This window comes from Berghia stephanieae, chromosome 4, assembly GCF_034508935.2.
Source record: "Berghia stephanieae isolate SIO BIC M18660-M18661 chromosome 4, UCSD_Bste_1.3, whole genome shotgun sequence".
NCBI lineage: Eukaryota > Metazoa > Mollusca > Gastropoda > Nudibranchia > Aeolidiidae > Berghia > Berghia stephanieae.
In genome coordinates this window covers 44,528,396-44,545,673 of record NC_088363.1, presented here as the reverse complement: position 1 = coordinate 44,545,673, position 17,278 = coordinate 44,528,396, and the positions used below count along the sequence as shown (strand labels likewise).

Sequence of the window (17,278 nt, the reverse complement as noted above, 5' to 3'; positions counted from 1 at the left end):
GTAGGGGGGCGAAGGTGATTAGTGGTAGGTGTCTGTGTTGACACGAACTGTGACGGACAGTTCTCATTTTTGTCCTATTGTTAAGGTGGTCGAGTGATTGGTTCTGGAGGATGGGGACACATTGTAACGGGTTTGAAGCAGGCAAGAGATGGACAGTGGTCATTATTGTGGAATTGATTGATATACACTAAGCGATTTAAGTTTACATTGAAGTGGGTTTGGGCCTGACTGGCAGTATGTGGGAGGTTCAAATCTTCCAGATTGCATTGGGTTGACTGCGGATGACATTGTAACTGATAATGATCATGACAGTTGATGATGGGATAGGGAATGATTGTTGTCTGTGGGGGGGGGGGGGGGGGTTACACAGTATAATAGAAGAAGACAAGAGGTAGCTGGGACGATAGGAAGTGCCAGAGCAGACTTGTTTACTATTACAAACAATAAATCGTAGCATTAAGAAATTTTGGCTCCGATTTCAGAACTTTGTGAGCATCTCTAAGTCTTCAAAACATTGGAAATAAAAGTTAATGCCAGACTAAACAATTTTAAGGATTTTGAAGTGTTATTTAATCATTGTGATGATAACTTGTTCATATTTAAAAGTAACTAAAGCGACTACAATATCTATTTATCAAAAATTGAGATTTTTAAAATGTTAAATGAGGCCGGTCTCCTAGAGAATCGGTTAGTCTTCTGTGAGTGTATTTGTAAGAAGGAATAACACCATTAAATTATAATATGTCTGTGATTAAGATGGAGATAGAGTGGCAAGGCGGTAAGGTCTTTACTTAGTACCCAGAAGATACCAAAATCGACTCATCGCCGCGCTGTGTGACCTTGAATAAGTAGTCATCTTGCCCTAGATCACTTTGCAGGTCTGGAATGCAGCTGATGCCTGGGTTATTCCCCATGTGGTTATTCCAGTCTTCCCTTGGAAGTCTTGCCTTAAGGCAGTTCTTCTTTTTGGGGATTAATAAAGGGATTTTAATCTGTTTATCCATTAAAATCTGGCCTAAGTCGGTGCTGATGGTTTTCCTCGGATCCGCGGAAATCCGCGATTTTGGGGTGATAGGAGGAAATTCCTACTTTTTAAAAATGACATTTCATCCAATCAAATGTACTGGCAGTGAGAGACTTGATGTGTGGTGACCAAACAGGTGCAGTTTCTCAATCTCCATACATTAGCTAGAATATCTAATTTATCATCTCAGTTGTTTCAAAAGCGACGATTTATGCATTAAAATTGGGGCTTAAAGTCAGCCCTTCAAAATTTTCCTCCTTTTTCAATTTTTGTAACAATCATCATTGCTAAATGAAATGCTTTAGATAGAGAAAGATACATTGAATCTATAATAAAGGAATAGATTATTGGGATGATACTAAAGTTCGCCTTGAATGAGTTAAATGTGATTTCATTTTGGTTACAAGTTCCATTTCCTTAATGTTTCAGAGGTAGGGGAAATCGAATTGAAACAATGATGGTAGTTACAGACAGCTAGAAACTACCATGTACTGTCCACCATTGATATCAAATATACAGTGTATTAATCTTTAATTCAGAAAAGTGAGTGGAGCAGGCACTTATGTTGGTAACAACAAGATATGAAGTGAATAGAAAAGTGCCAGAAGACAATAGAGAATAAAAAATTTTTCGCGGCGGTGGTGGGGTTTGAACCTGCGACCTTATTGGTACGACAACTCCGCCTGGCAGGTGAGAGCGTGGCTCTACCGTGTGAGCTATCCACGAACACATCAAAAATATTCGTTTCAAACTCAAAGTCATTACTAGATCCCTCTCTCACCCACTTCTTGAGACCGCCGATTCGTTCGTACACCACCATCGCGAATAATTTTGACCAGCAGTTAAGCTTAATAGCCAATATTCTCAACACAAACATATAACATAGAAACGATTGAGACATTGAGTATGCTCCGGTGTATGGGGTGAATTTTTAATTCAGAAAAGTGAGTGGAGCAGGCACTTATGTTGGTAACAACAAGATATGAAGTGAATAGAAAAGTGCCAGAAGACAATAGAGAATAAAAAATTTTTCGCGGCGGTGGTGGGGTTTGAACCTGCGACCTTATTGGTACGACAACTCCGCCTGGCAGGTGAGAGCGTGGCTCTACCGTGTGAGCTATCCACGAACACATCAAAAATATTCGTTTCAAACTCAAAGTCATTACTAGATCCCTCTCTCACCCACTTCTTGAGACCGCCGATTCGTTCGTACACCACCATCGCGAATAATTTTGACCAGCAGTTAAGCTTAATAGCCAATATTCTCAACACAAACATATAACATAGAAACGATTGAGACATTGAGTATGCTCCGGTGTATGGGGTGAATTTTTAATTCAGAAAAGTGAGTGGAGCAGGCACTTATGTTGGTAACAACAAGATATGAAGTGAATAGAAAAGTGCCAGAAGACAATAGAGAATAAAAAATTTTTCGCGGCGGTGGTGGGGTTTGAACCTGCGACCTTATTGGTACGACAACTCCGCCTGGCAGGTGAGAGCGTGGCTCTACCGTGTGAGCTATCCACGAACACATCAAAAATATTCGTTTCAAACTCAAAGTCATTACTAGATCCCTCTCTCACCCACTTCTTGAGACCGCCGATTCGTTCGTACACCACCATCGCGAATAATTTTGACCAGCAGTTAAGCTTAATAGCCAATATTCTCAACACAAACATATAACATAGAAACGATTGAGACATTGAGTATGCTCCGGTGTATGGGGTGAATTTTTAATTCAGAAAAGTGAGTGGAGCAGGCACTTATGTTGGTAACAACAAGATATGAAGTGAATAGAAAAGTGCCAGAAGACAATAGAGAATAAAAAATGGTGTACGAACGAATCGGCGGTCTCAAGAAGTGGGTGAGAGAGGGATCTAGTAATGACTTTGAGTTTGAAACGAATATTTTTGATGTGTTCGTGGATAGCTCACACGGTAGAGCCACGCTCTCACCTGCCAGGCGGAGTTGTCGTACCAATAAGGTCGCAGGTTCAAACCCCACCACCGCCGCGAAAAATTTTTTATTCTCTATTGTCTTCTGGCACTTTTCTATTCACTTCATATCTTGTTGTTACCAACATAAGTGCCTGCTCCACTCACTTTTCTGAATTAAAAATTCACCCCATACACCGGAGCATACTCAATGTCTCAATCGTTTCTATGTTATATGTTTGTGTTGAGAATATTGGCTATTAAGCTTAACTGCTGGTCAAAATTATTCGCGATGGTGGTGTACGAACGAATCGGCGGTCTCAAGAAGTGGGTGAGAGAGGGATCTAGTAATGACTTTGAGTTTGAAACGAATATTTTTGATGTGTTCGTGGATAGCTCACACGGTAGAGCCACGCTCTCACCTGCCAGGCGGAGTTGTCGTACCAATAAGGTCGCAGGTTCAAACCCCACCACCGCCGCGAAAAATTTTTTATTCTCTATTGTCTTCTGGCACTTTTCTATTCACTTCATATCTTGTTGTTACCAACATAAGTGCCTGCTCCACTCACTTTTCTGAATTAAAAATTCACCCCATACACCGGAGCATACTCAATGTCTCAATCGTTTCTATGTTATATGTTTGTGTTGAGAATATTGGCTATTAAGCTTAACTGCTGGTCAAAATTATTCGCGATGGTGGTGTACGAACGAATCGGCGGTCTCAAGAAGTGGGTGAGAGAGGGATCTAGTAATGACTTTGAGTTTGAAACGAATATTTTTGATGTGTTCGTGGATAGCTCACACGGTAGAGCCACGCTCTCACCTGCCAGGCGGAGTTGTCGTACCAATAAGGTCGCAGGTTCAAACCCCACCACCGCCGCGAAAAATTTTTTATTCTCTATTGTCTTCTGGCACTTTTCTATTCACTTCATATCTTGTTGTTACCAACATAAGTGCCTGCTCCACTCACTTTTCTGAATTAAAAATTCACCCCATACACCGGAGCATACTCAATGTCTCAATCGTTTCTATGTTATATGTTTGTGTTGAGAATATTGGCTATTAAGCTTAACTGCTGGTCAAAATTATTCGCGATGGTGGTGTACGAACGAATCGGCGGTCTCAAGAAGTGGGTGAGAGAGGGATCTAGTAATGACTTTGAGTTTGAAACGAATATTTTTGATGTGTTCGTGGATAGCTCACACGGTAGAGCCACGCTCTCACCTGCCAGGCGGAGTTGTCGTACCAATAAGGTCGCAGGTTCAAACCCCACCACCGCCGCGAAAAATTTTTTATTCTCTATTGTCTTCTGGCACTTTTCTATTCACTTCATATCTTGTTGTTACCAACATAAGTGCCTGCTCCACTCACTTTTCTGAATTAAAAATTCACCCATACACCGGAGCATACTCAATGTCTCAATCGTTTCTATGTTATATGTTTGTGTTGAGAATATTGGCTATTAAGCTTAACTGCTGGTCAAAATTATTCGCGATGGTGGTGTACGAACGAATCGGCGGTCTCAAGAAGTGGGTGAGAGAGGGATCTAGTAATGACTTTGAGTTTGAAACGAATATTTTTGATGTGTTCGTGGATAGCTCACACGGTAGAGCCACGCTCTCACCTGCCAGGCGGAGTTGTCGTACCAATAAGGTCGCAGGTTCAAACCCCACCACCGCCGCGAAAAATTTTTTATTCTCTATTGTCTTCTGGCACTTTTCTATTCACTTCATATCTTGTTGTTACCAACATAAGTGCCTGCTCCACTCACTTTTCTGAATTAAAAATTCACCCCATACACCGGAGCATACTCAATGTCTCAATCGTTTCTATGTTATATGTTTGTGTTGAGAATATTGGCTATTAAGCTTAACTGCTGGTCAAAATTATTCGCGATGGTGGTGTACGAACGAATCGGCGGTCTCAAGAAGTGGGTGAGAGAGGGATCTAGTAATGACTTTGAGTTTGAAACGAATATTTTTGATGTGTTCGTGGATAGCTCACACGGTAGAGCCACGCTCTCACCTGCCAGGCGGAGTTGTCGTACCAATAAGGTCGCAGGTTCAAACCCCACCACCGCCGCGAAAAATTTTTTATTCTCTATTGTCTTCTGGCACTTTTCTATTCACTTCATATCTTGTTGTATTAATCTTACAGCATTGAAACCTTTCGATTAATTAACAAGAGGAAATGAATGGTCATAACGTGGATCGTATTATCAGGTAATGTTAGGCAAAAATATGACATGTAGTCTCAAATGGTATTGTGTTGGGAAGAGTGAATTTAAAATAAAATACAATATCTGTCACTGGCTTATAGCCTGAGTCGAGTGAGACAATGTGTATAAAGTGGACACAGGAACACAACAAAATGTAACCCGTCGTCTCAAAGACGGAACGTTTCGGGTCGAAACTCTTCTTTAGCCAATATGATAAAAAAAAAAAAGCAAGTCACTGTTAAAACGTTAATATGATCGTATGACAAGGAGATTTGATACCATTCGGGCTGCCCGAGGAATTAATGAAACATTGCGAGGAGCATATAATTTTACAGAAAATTCGTGGCTATTGTGTACACTACATCAATGTGTTGTTTGGGTTTTTTAAAAAAATATTTTATCTTAACTTCATATTATGAAGTTTCATAACGTTCATTGAAATACACACCCACCCACATACTTTTACATTTTACACATACACTCACAACACACATACAACACATTCACACAATCGTTAAAACTAAATGCCAGTGATTATGACGCAATGTTGTGACATTCTCGAATGCCGACATCAATGTTATGAGTTATGTAAGCCTAGTCCCGGAACGATTTGACCCGGATGTGGAACTACTGCTGTTATATTGTTGCCATGGAGATAATTGTATTGTCTGGCTTGGGACTGTTCTATCTTCAACACGATCCCCTGATGGTCACGTGGTCTTTATGGGTTTTTTTGTCAGTTTTGGCATGTCGTGATCTTTCGATGTGAATGTTGTATTTTCTTTCTTTCTTTCTTTTTTTTTCTTTTTTTTTTTTGTTTGTTTTGTTTTGCTTTGTTTTGTTTTGTTCAGTTTTGTTTTTCTATTAATGAAAATAATAGTTTTAAAGCACATACCTCCCTATGAGGGTCTGCCAAAAGATCGTTTTTGTGATGTACTTCCAGTACCAAGTTAATTGGAAACACTAAGGGGGGAAATATGTACTTTTATCAGTTTTTCTGGGTTTAAAAAATGAATCAAAACCTGACAACCGAACATCAATATTATTAAAGTTGTTACATACAGCTTATTAAAGGGTCGAAAAAGTGTGGACAAAGTAGATACTCTATCCACGTATTCGTTTCAGAAACTATTTCCGCTATTCCATTTGAGCTAGATTTCCAGATTTTTGTTTTTGTTTATTTGTTTGTTTGTTAATTTCACATAATCAAACTGAGAGAAAATGATCAAAACGAATGTTTTGCATAGTTTCTCCAAATAATATAGTACTAAAGTATTTTCAAATGAAACGTCGCGAGAGAAAAAAAATTATGGTCTCTCTCTCTCTCTCTCTCTCTCTCTCTCTCTCTCTCTCTCTCTCTCACTCTCTCTCTCTTTCTTTCTCTCTCTTTCTTTCTCTCTCTCTTTCTCTCTCTCTCTCTCTCTCTCTCTCTCTCTCTCTCTGTATATATATATTATATCTTTTTTTTTTAAATCGCATTTCTCCCCCTTTTCTATTCCTTCTTTTCTTCTCCTACTACATTTCCCGATTAACAAAGAAATAAAAATAAATTTTGATTGTAATAGACACCCCAAACCAAAACAAAATGATCTCCCCGAACGAAGACCCTGATGATTTGGTAAGGTAAATATTGACTGTGCTGTGCCCCGACTGGGGGTCTTCCTACTACAGTGTCATTGTATCGGATTGCTGTCGCTGTTATTGTTTGTTGTCAGCCCTGTCGGTGTCGATGTTATTTTCCTTGTCGTTTTTATCATCTAAATAGACATCATCCTTATCGTGGCGGTGGCTGTCATTTAAGATTCGTGTTGGGAAAGGAGGGGGGGGGGTGGAGAGAGAGAGAGAGAGAGAGAGAGAGGGGAGAGAGAGAGAGAGAGAGAGAGAGAGAGAGAGAGAGAGAAAGATTTCTTGTATTTTTACTTTTAAACAATAATGCTGCTCATCTAAGCTGATTTGATTTATTTTTTAAACATACATAAATAATATATTTTATAATAAATCAATTAACAAACAAAATAAATTAAAATTTACAAATAAATTAATTTATAATAAATAGATAAAGAAACCAATGGAAAAAAAAAGTAAATAAATAAATAAATCCTTCTCCACTAAAGAGCTTTGAAACTCTTTGGTACAGAAAGTGATATAATACAAATTTATTCCTTTACTTAATCATGTCAACATATCAGAATTTTGTGACCGAGCAACGATTTAAATATCGATTTCAACACATTAAAGATATTGATATAACACCTGCAAATCGATAATCGACCCCAAAATGCCGACTGTTTCTTTTTCGTCTTCTTTAAAACTTTATAAGGCTGTCCATTATCCGGACATTGTTTCAATAGCGACAACAAACAGGCTTGTTGTTTAATCTTCCCAATGCTCTGTTTACTTGACGAGTGAGTACTCTTTGCGCGTGCGTTCCGAGAAAGACGCGGCGAGTGCTCATTTCATTTTGAGGTTTGTTTACATTCGTCTATCGGATCGACTGAGCTTTAAAATGATAAACGGCGATACCGCCACTCATTCAATTCATTATATTATTATGTATTTTGTTCCTTTGTGCGGCTATACGGTCTTGTGGTATGACACTCGCATTCGGATCGGAAGGTCCTGGGTTCGAACCTCGCTGTGTGTATGTGTCTTTCTCTATCTATCTATCTATCTTTCTTTCTATCTATCTATCTATCTATCTATCTATCTATCTATCTATCTATCTATCTATCTATCTATCTATCTATCTATCTATCTATCTATCTATAAATTATAACACAAAAACCATGAAATAATAGTGCTCAACTTTAGTATAAAAGGAGCTATTTATAAACATTTGAAATATAATTAAGATAGTTTGGCTTCTACAACGTTGTTATCGAGCGTTGCTCTCATCAGGAAGTGGAAGTTCCACTTCCTGATGAGAGCAACGCTCGATAACAACGTTGTAGAAGCCAAACTATCTTAATTATATTTCAAATGTTTATATCTATCTATCTATCTATCTATCTATCTATCTATCTATCTATCTATCTATCTACCTATCTATCTATCTATCTATCTATCTATCTATCTATCTATCTATTTATCTATCTACCTATTTCTCTCTCCCTCTAACTATAATTCTTTCTCTCCAAAGAGAGATGGAGAATTTTAGAAAGAGAGGGATGGATAGAAAGTGAAAGAGAAAGAGAGAGAGAGAGAGAGAGAGAGAGAGATAGAAAGAGAGAGTGACAGATAAAGATATAGATAGAAAGAGAGAGCGAGAGAGAGAGAGAGAGAACGGGAGAGAGAGAGAGATAGAGAGAAAGAGATAGAGAGAGAGAAAGAAAGAAGTGGGAGTGAGAGAGACTTTTTTCTCTTTATTTCACTCCGATAGTTTCTTAACTTCAAGACGTCATAAAATATAAAACCCCCATTAGTCAAACAACGTGACCCATACAGGCATTCAAGACGATAATGACGACGATATTATTGCATATTTTATTACCGGGCCTCACATTATCGTTAATTCCAGGCAATGAACACATCACAAACACACATACACACACACACACACACACATTATTGGTGACATATCGATAAATTCACGACTAAGTCATGATCTTACCATGGTTCCTTTGTGCTTGCAAAGGCTTTAAGTCAGAGTTTGGTATTGATACGATACGGTCTGAGGTTTGAACAGTTAAAGTTGAAACTTAGTTTCTAATTTTCAGGTGGGATGATGTGCAAAACCCACTCAAAGTTTTTTATTTATATTTTACAGAGAAAATGTTGCCAGATTCATTTGCGCATACCTACATACTACAGGGCCAAATTTGACAGGTAATGACTCAAAAGAGTCTCTTCGATCTATCTATCTATCTATCTATCTATCTATCTATCTATCTATCTATCTATCTATCTATCTATCTATCTAACTATCTAACTATCTATCTATCTATCTATCTATCTATCTATCTATCTATCTATCTATCCATCTTAATTTCAACGATATCATAATAATATTTTTGAAATTAAGTACCTGTCACGTTTTGATTTACCCGAAATAGTTACAGGGTTTTGAAACAAGTCCATGCAAAACTGAACATACTCTTCGTCATACGTATTATGAGAATAAGTAGCTTTATCGCGTCTTTGTAACTGTTCCATGATAGTTTCTTCCCTCCCCGTGTTTCTTCTATTTATCTATGTTATATTTAATTTTGAATAAAAGAATGCAACATTTGTGAGAAATCGCCCCAAAACGATATATTTTCTGGACAAAGCAGACATAAAAATGTTTTTTAATGAAAAATGAAAGGATTTTATAGTCACAGGTTAAGCAAATATATTTATTCTCCGTGATAAAACATCCTTAACCCAGTTTTCATATCTTTTTCTATTTACTTTACACCTAAACATACTCTACATAATACAGTTTTGATACGATGGAACCCACTGTTTTTTCCTCAAAGACTTTTTTGTTTACATCTTGTTTCTTTTGTTTACATACGAGGGACTCGTAAACTGTACACATAATATTGAAAGAATATGTCAGCTTCTTTGTATCTATTTTTCAACATTCTTTCACGATTGAATATTCATGTCTTTCACTTTCTCAAATATTTATTTAATCAACACATAAATCTCTGTAGCTAAAGCGCAAATCTACTCTATCGTTATTCTGAAGGGAACTTTTATGACAACACACTATTTAAATTTACGGCCAGACGACGCACGCGTCTTTCAAATTCTATCGATTAATATGACCATCATCTCGTCAAAAACTCTCAAACCTGGGACTTCTTTGAACGTCTCAATTTTCAGAGATTTTGACAAGATGTGAGTCATTTTAATCGGGCGGTTCTAATTAAAAGAGTTTTCTGGCCTAAATTTTTAAAATTTGTTTATTTCAGAGTATGGCGATATTGCCATGTCCTCTCTATTATGTCTGTCGTACTCTCAAACACATACACACACACACACACACACACACACATATATAAAACTATGACAACAACAACAACAAAAACACACTCATTAAAAATATGGCCAGAAAACTCGTCTTTCAAATATCGATCGATTAAAAGAACGTGAGCTTTTAAACTTGGGCTTTTATATAGCGCAATATCCCGAGTGCGGCAGTATTGTCTAATAATCCTTATCCCACCATTCCTTCCCATCATCCTCTGTATTGATTACACACTTATTATTATCTGTGTTTCTATTAAAATAGGACGAGAAGAGATTAATAACACAAACATTGATGTGTTGACACAACCCCTTGCATACATTATATCATCGTCAAGATGTATGGCCTCTGTGGGGGATCGGACCCGGGAACTCGTTTGTAAACATTTATCGTAATAAACTATTTTGTTTCTTTTCACTATTTATATATTATTTTTATTTTTAAGGGTTTTACGGCGCTAGCGACATATTAAGGTCATGTCAGCGCCAGTAAAAAGGAAGAAAATGGGATAGTAAAAAGTTCTAGAATTACAATTAAAGCACCCAAGAAAAGGAAATACAAAGAGGAATTAGATCAAATAGGAAACAGGTATAGATTCCAAGAGCACACTACCACACTAAGAGGAACACACTCAAACGTTTACAAATCATATATAACATGTAAACAAAACATAATACAATGCATAACAGAGAGATGATTTAAAAGGGGAAAAAAATATCATCTCCCAAAACTAACTATACATTTGACTGTTTACCTCAGAAAGCAAGTTGGAAAATAGATATAGGGGGATAGAAGATACAGTTAGTAGCTCCTTTCCCACTATAGGAGGTTCTTTTCCCTAATAAAGTATGATTTCTTACATATGTAAAGGCGGTCCGATGCGAATACGTTTCCCTGTATCTTGTGTGTGTGTGTGTGTGTGTGTGTGTGAGAGAGAGAGAGAGAGTGAGAGAGATATGGAGAGAGAGAGAAAGAAAGAGAGAGAGAGAGAGAGAGGGAGAGAGAGAGAGAGAGAGAGAGAGAGAGAAAGAGAGAGATTGTAAATACCAAGTCCACTGGGGTCCTTATAATATAATATGTTTCGAATGCGTCACACTGCACCATATCACTTCATAGAAATCCTCAATAAATATTCATACATACATTATCTAACAACCCCTCATTTCAACACCGTCCCTAAACCAACACTAGAGATCAAAGCTAACAAATATATTTTCACTAAACCAACAACATAGATTCACTTCAAAATCCAATTAGCGTCTATAAAACCCCATAAACATTTCATTTTAAACCCCATTCACCCATAGATTTAGTGACAAAGACTAAAATAGATACGTCACAAACCGACGAAAAGGCAGTTCGGTCTTGCATTCAAAAAAAAAAAAAAAAAATCCAAACGCCTTTAATTACTTTGGCCATAAATCGTTAATTACCTTCATTCCAATGATAAAAATGCTCCCCCCCCCCCCCCCAACTCCTTCTCCCGCATCTTCCCAACTACAATAATTTATCAAACCTGAGACTTATTTAAAAGAATATGTAAAAAATTTGGTTGAAGTCCCGGGTTTAAGACATATTTTACACAATGGAACTCATTTAAAACGATCGATATATTATGAAGTTAAAGTAGTTTGGCCAAATGGGAAAAAAGGGTTTAGTTTTAAATGTTCTAGCTCTATATGTAGCATTTTATAGTGCACGTAATCCCTTATTTAAAGTGTATCAAATTTATTACTTTCTCGCCTGGTCTGTCTGATAAAAAACGTTTGATTTGATAACGTTCAACTCCCTTTCCCCCTTCTCTCTGTCTCTGTCTCTCTCTCTGTCTCTCTCTCTCTCCCTCTCTCTCTCTCTCTCTCTCTCTCTCTCTCTCTCTCTCTCTCTCTCTCTCTCTCTCTCTCTCTCTCTCTCGTCATAAATAATCATTTATTTCTCATCGATAGCATTGAAACCTTTTTATCTTTTATTTATGGCCAATAATATATTCGTTATTATTATATTTCCTGACGGAAATGTGACTAGGCTATACTCCCGCAACGCATTACGATATATATATATATATATATATATATATATATATATATATATATATATATATATATATATATATATATATAATACCATCCCGTATAAACTATTTAAAAAAAAAATAAAGCAAGAAAAAAAATTGAAATAAAAGAAGAAAGAATGAAGGGAGAAACGTAATTTATAACAACCCATAAAAAGTCAATAAGTTACTTAATCGCATGCATTATGGATCAATATCTGCCTCAATTTTTAAACCGCTCACTGCCGTACTCTGGAAACACTTGTATGTATTTAAAAATGTGGCCAGAAAAATATTCCTTCCAATATCGATCGATTTAAATGACCCTCTCAAACCTGGGACTTCACAAATGCCCCGGACATGATTCAATTATCATCATCATCATCTCTCTCTCTCTCTCTCTCTCTTCTCTTCTATATCTCTCTCTTCTTTCTCTCTCTGTCTCTCTCCCTCTCTCTTCTCTCTTCTATATCTCTCTCTTCTCCCCCTTCTCTCTGTCTCTGTCTCTCTCTGTCTCTCTCTCTCTCTCTCTCTCTCTCTCTCTCTCTCTCTCTCTCTCTCTCTCTCTCTCTCGAAAAAAAAAAAAAAAAAAAAAAAAAAAAAAAAAAAATCAAAAAAAAATCTAAGTAATAAAGATCAGACTGTCACAATTTTTTGTCTGAAAGGCTGCTTTTTTTTATTTTTTTATTTATTTATTTTTTTTTTTTTGATGTGGTTTTGTCTTACATTTTGCACTATCCACTATCCACTGTTTCATGCATACATTTTCAGAATATTTCGGTCATATCCTGATATTTTTAGACACGACGCAACGGTGGCAAAATTCTTAAAGACATTGTGCCACATAGTGCATGTGTGTGTGTGTGTGTGTGTGAGTGTGTGTGTGTGTGTCGTGATGTCATTACGTTAAAAAATCCATACTTTACACCTGACAATTCAATCTATTTCAATCACGCAATCATTCAATCATACATCATGATTATCACCACGTGCTCCTTCAAAAATTCCCAGTAACATCCCCCTAATTCAAGTCAGATTTCCCCAGTAACCTCCCCTGATTCAACTTTTGATTTATTATAGCGCGACGGACGGCACCGATAACAACATCGGAACTGTAACTCTGGTAGCGTTGATATCGTTGCCATGGTAACGTCTTGGACGGGTTGGGTTGGGTTATAAAAAAAACAACAACACAGACGTGACATATTATCGTTATTATTACTATTATCGTAATCGATTGTGCGATACGAGGCAGCAAAGGTAAGGAGACGTTCAGAAGGTAATTATCTAATGTTACGCTCAATACGATCATGGACGATATTTTTTACTAAGTACAGTTGACAAGAAAACAAAAGGAGAGAAGAGACAGGGAAGGGAAAATAATATATATATATATATATATATATATAATATATATAATATATATATATATATATATACCGATATGGCGATAGGGCTGGGGAGCGGGGGGAGGGAGGAGGGTGCCGGATTTACTAAAAATAGAGTGGATGTGATAACATTTTAACCCTACAGAAATATCCATAAATATCCTAGACGAGGAAGGGCAGATGTCTGTATGAGTGAGGTCTAAATTCCCATTTCAAAAATTTTTATTTAATTTTTTCCAAAATTTAAATGCTTTTTTTTTAAAATCTACTGATAGATTTCCCGCATAAACATTTATCTAGCGCACCTTCATTATTTACAAAATTTCCAATAATATGTCCAAGGAGAATGTAACACTTTAGTTAGATATTTTTTTAACATTATAAATGACGCGTATTTTTCTTGTTTTTCTCAGCCACCCTTCTATCAAAAGTTGTAAAAAATAAATTTGTGTCAACCTTTGAATCAATTTATCTCAATTGAATATAAAGTTTCGACAGTATTGATATCATATTTTCAAAAAGAACGTGGATATATTGCCCTATATAAAGCTCGGCTTTAAAAAAAAAATTATTCTTTTTTATTTTAAAAACCATTTTCTATTGCTCATTGTCAACATTGATCACTGCTCAATTTTATTTGGCGTTCGCATAAACCTGCTCTCCCAACACCTAAAACACTGTGATGAATCGACCACTTCAGCTAAGCAAACAAACAAAAAACTATGTGGTCTAGTGGTATGACACTCGCTTCGGATCGGAAGTTCCTGGGTTCGAGCCTCTTCAGCGCATAGTTGAGTCCTTGGAGAAGGCTCTTTACTCACATTCTCTCAACGTACTCCTGTGTAAAATGAGTACCTGGCCGTTAACAGCGTTGTCTCTGTCCGAAACAATTGTGATATCGCCTAAAAGGCGTCATGTCCCGTCCTTCATGTTAAATGTTGCTGTGGGCCAGGGACCCCTTGTAAAGCACTTTGAGCACGTTAAGTGGATATTGCGCTATATAAAAGATCATTAAAAAACAAACAAAAAAAAAACAAACAAAAACAAACAAACAAAGAAACCGACCCACGTGAAAGAAACATCCTTGACATCCAAGTGTCTTTGTCCTCAATACCAACAACAAAAGGTAAAACTCAAATCAATACTCAAAGTAACGAGAAGCGTCTTCGAATGAGTACTGTATCCATATACACTGCCAAAAATGCATTTTTACACTTTGGCTGAAAAACTTATACTCTATGAAAATGAAATGAACCCCAACGTGTCCAAAACAGATATTCTTAGAATATCCATATACACTTTAACTGTTTTCATTATTGGCTGAAGAAAATGTTTGAGACCGAAACGTTTTGTGTTTATTTTATTAATATTTTTAAAGTGTTATATTAATTGTGTGTCATGTCACTTTTTACTGACCAAAGATGTAAAAACGGAATTTAATTTTGGCTGTAGGTGGGTACATACTATAGATATTTATAAGCCGTCATGATTGACTTCGAAAATAGAATAAGTTAAGTTTTGTTTCCCCGTGTTTTTGTTTTTTTTTTGTTGTTGTTGTTTTTGTTTTTTTTTTTTGTTTAAAAAAAATATTTTTTTTTAGTGCCATAGTTACTCCTCATGATGACTTTTAGCCCGAAACGTTTCGTCTCTCTCTCTCTCTCTCTCTCTCTCTCTCTCTCTCTCTCTCTCTCTCTCTCTCTCTCTCTCTCTCTCTCTCTCTCTTTCTTTTATAACCTATTTTAATCATTTTTTTTTGTTTATTAATGTTTTACTGGCCAAATGAAAAAAAGTCATTTTGGCTATGCGTGAGTACATACTATCAGTTATTCATAAGCCGTCTTGATTGACAGCTATAGTATAATAAATCTCTTTTCGGCGTGTGTTGTTTGGTTCTTATTGCCATAGTTATATAAATATGTACCCAGTGGTGAACCTGGTACTAAAAAAAAATATTTTAAAGGAAAGACGCCCAGAGATGTGAATTACTGTATTATTATTATTATTATCATTATTATTATTATTATTATTATTATTATTATTATTATTATTATTATTATTATTATTATTATTATTATTATTAATATTATCATTATTTTATTAATTATTATATTATTATTATTATTATTATTATTATTATTATTATTATTATTATTATTATTATTATTATTATTATCATTATTATTATTATTATTATTATAAAGATCTCGACATTGTACCGTTTTGAGAAGGTTGGCCAAGTATTATTAAAGTCTAGAAGATGTCAATGATACAACCAGAGAACGTATATAAGTCATCTGATATAACTATACATTATGTAATATTATAACATAAACCTTTATAATGTGTTGGCCTTTGACCTAACACGTACATCCTGTGGTGAGCACACGGTGTACTCATTAGATAATGATGAAGAGGAAGGATACCTAGTGTGTGGAATGGGATGGTCAAATTAATGCATGACATAAAGAATTGTGATGGTCACTTGGTATTGAGCACCCAAACCGATCATTCGATCAATCAATCAATCAATCAATCAATCAATCACTCATTCAATCAATTAATCAGTCTATCTGTCGTTCTATATATCTGTCTTTCTGCTTATCTTTCTGTCTGTGTCGGGATCTATTTACATATAATCAATGTGTAAATTGTTGAATTTACAACGTCAAATTCTGCCTCTCTCTCTCTCTCTCTCTCTCTCTCTATATATATATATATATATATATATATATATATATATATATATATATATATATATATAGAGAGAGAGAGAGAGAGAGAGAGAGAGAAGAAGAAGAAGAAGAAGAAGAATTTGTGAGGTGAAAGAAATTTCGATAATAAGAATTACTCACCTGTTCAGTTTATAAAATACTCTTTTGTGAATTATATGTGATAATCCAAGTTATATTTAATCATTTATAATCCATCCATCAGTTTTGTATCAAACTTCAGAATCAACAATAAATAATAAACACTGACAAATATTTTTCCCACAAATCACAGCAATCTTAAAACAAGTGTGTTATGATGATAATAATATTATTTTTATCCTTGACAAAAATATAAACATTAAGAATTATAACACATCTTTTCTAATAACACTCAATTTTTACCAACCAAAATCTTTTCATATAAAACAACAACAGCGCGTGACAATTTTGTGTCCTCACTCCATCGACTTTCAACTACTCACAATGTTAAAAGGTAACAACAGTGCGACGTGATCTATCTATCTATCTATTCAATCTGTCTGTCTGTCTGTCTTTCTATCACTCCCTCCCACTTACTATCTATGAAAATTAATAACAAAAAAATCGTAAGTTGAGTTGAGAAAAAGAGAGGGGGGACGATTTTATTATCAGATGAGAGTGAGAGGAGAGTTGAGGACGAATTTTTCATACCTCTCGTCTCGTCACTGACGCGGTGTCATTCGGATTCAAGCGCAGCAGATTCCCTCTCCCTCTCCCCCTTCTCTCTCTCTCTCTCTCACCTGAGACAATGGGTGGCGTGGCGATCGTTAAGGAGAGTGAGAAGGTTTTGGAAGAGGAGGAGGAGGGAGGTGGGTTGGGGGGGTCACACTAAACTACAGGTGAAGACTGAAGAAGTAACTGTAACACAAACCTTTTCACGCAGACGACAGGAGATCAAACGCTTCGATTCGCTCGAATACAATCGATTAGGTCGCGAAGGCCACGCCCCCAAATTAAAACGGG

The 17,278-nt window shown here is 36.2% G+C and overlaps 1 protein-coding gene across 2 annotated transcripts in view; it reads right to left on the bottom strand.

The window, feature by feature from the left end:
* LOC144970647 (protocadherin beta-13-like) overlaps nt 1–16,997 on the bottom strand; it is a 66,523-nt gene extending 49,526 nt beyond the window's left edge. For both annotated transcript variants that reach the window (XM_078910479.1, XM_078910480.1), the window contains exon 1: nt 16,418–16,997. The gene's annotated coding sequence lies outside the window, so the exon portion shown is untranslated. The remainder of the gene's footprint in view (nt 1–16,417) is intronic.
* Between the last annotated feature and the right edge of the window lie 281 nt (nt 16,998–17,278).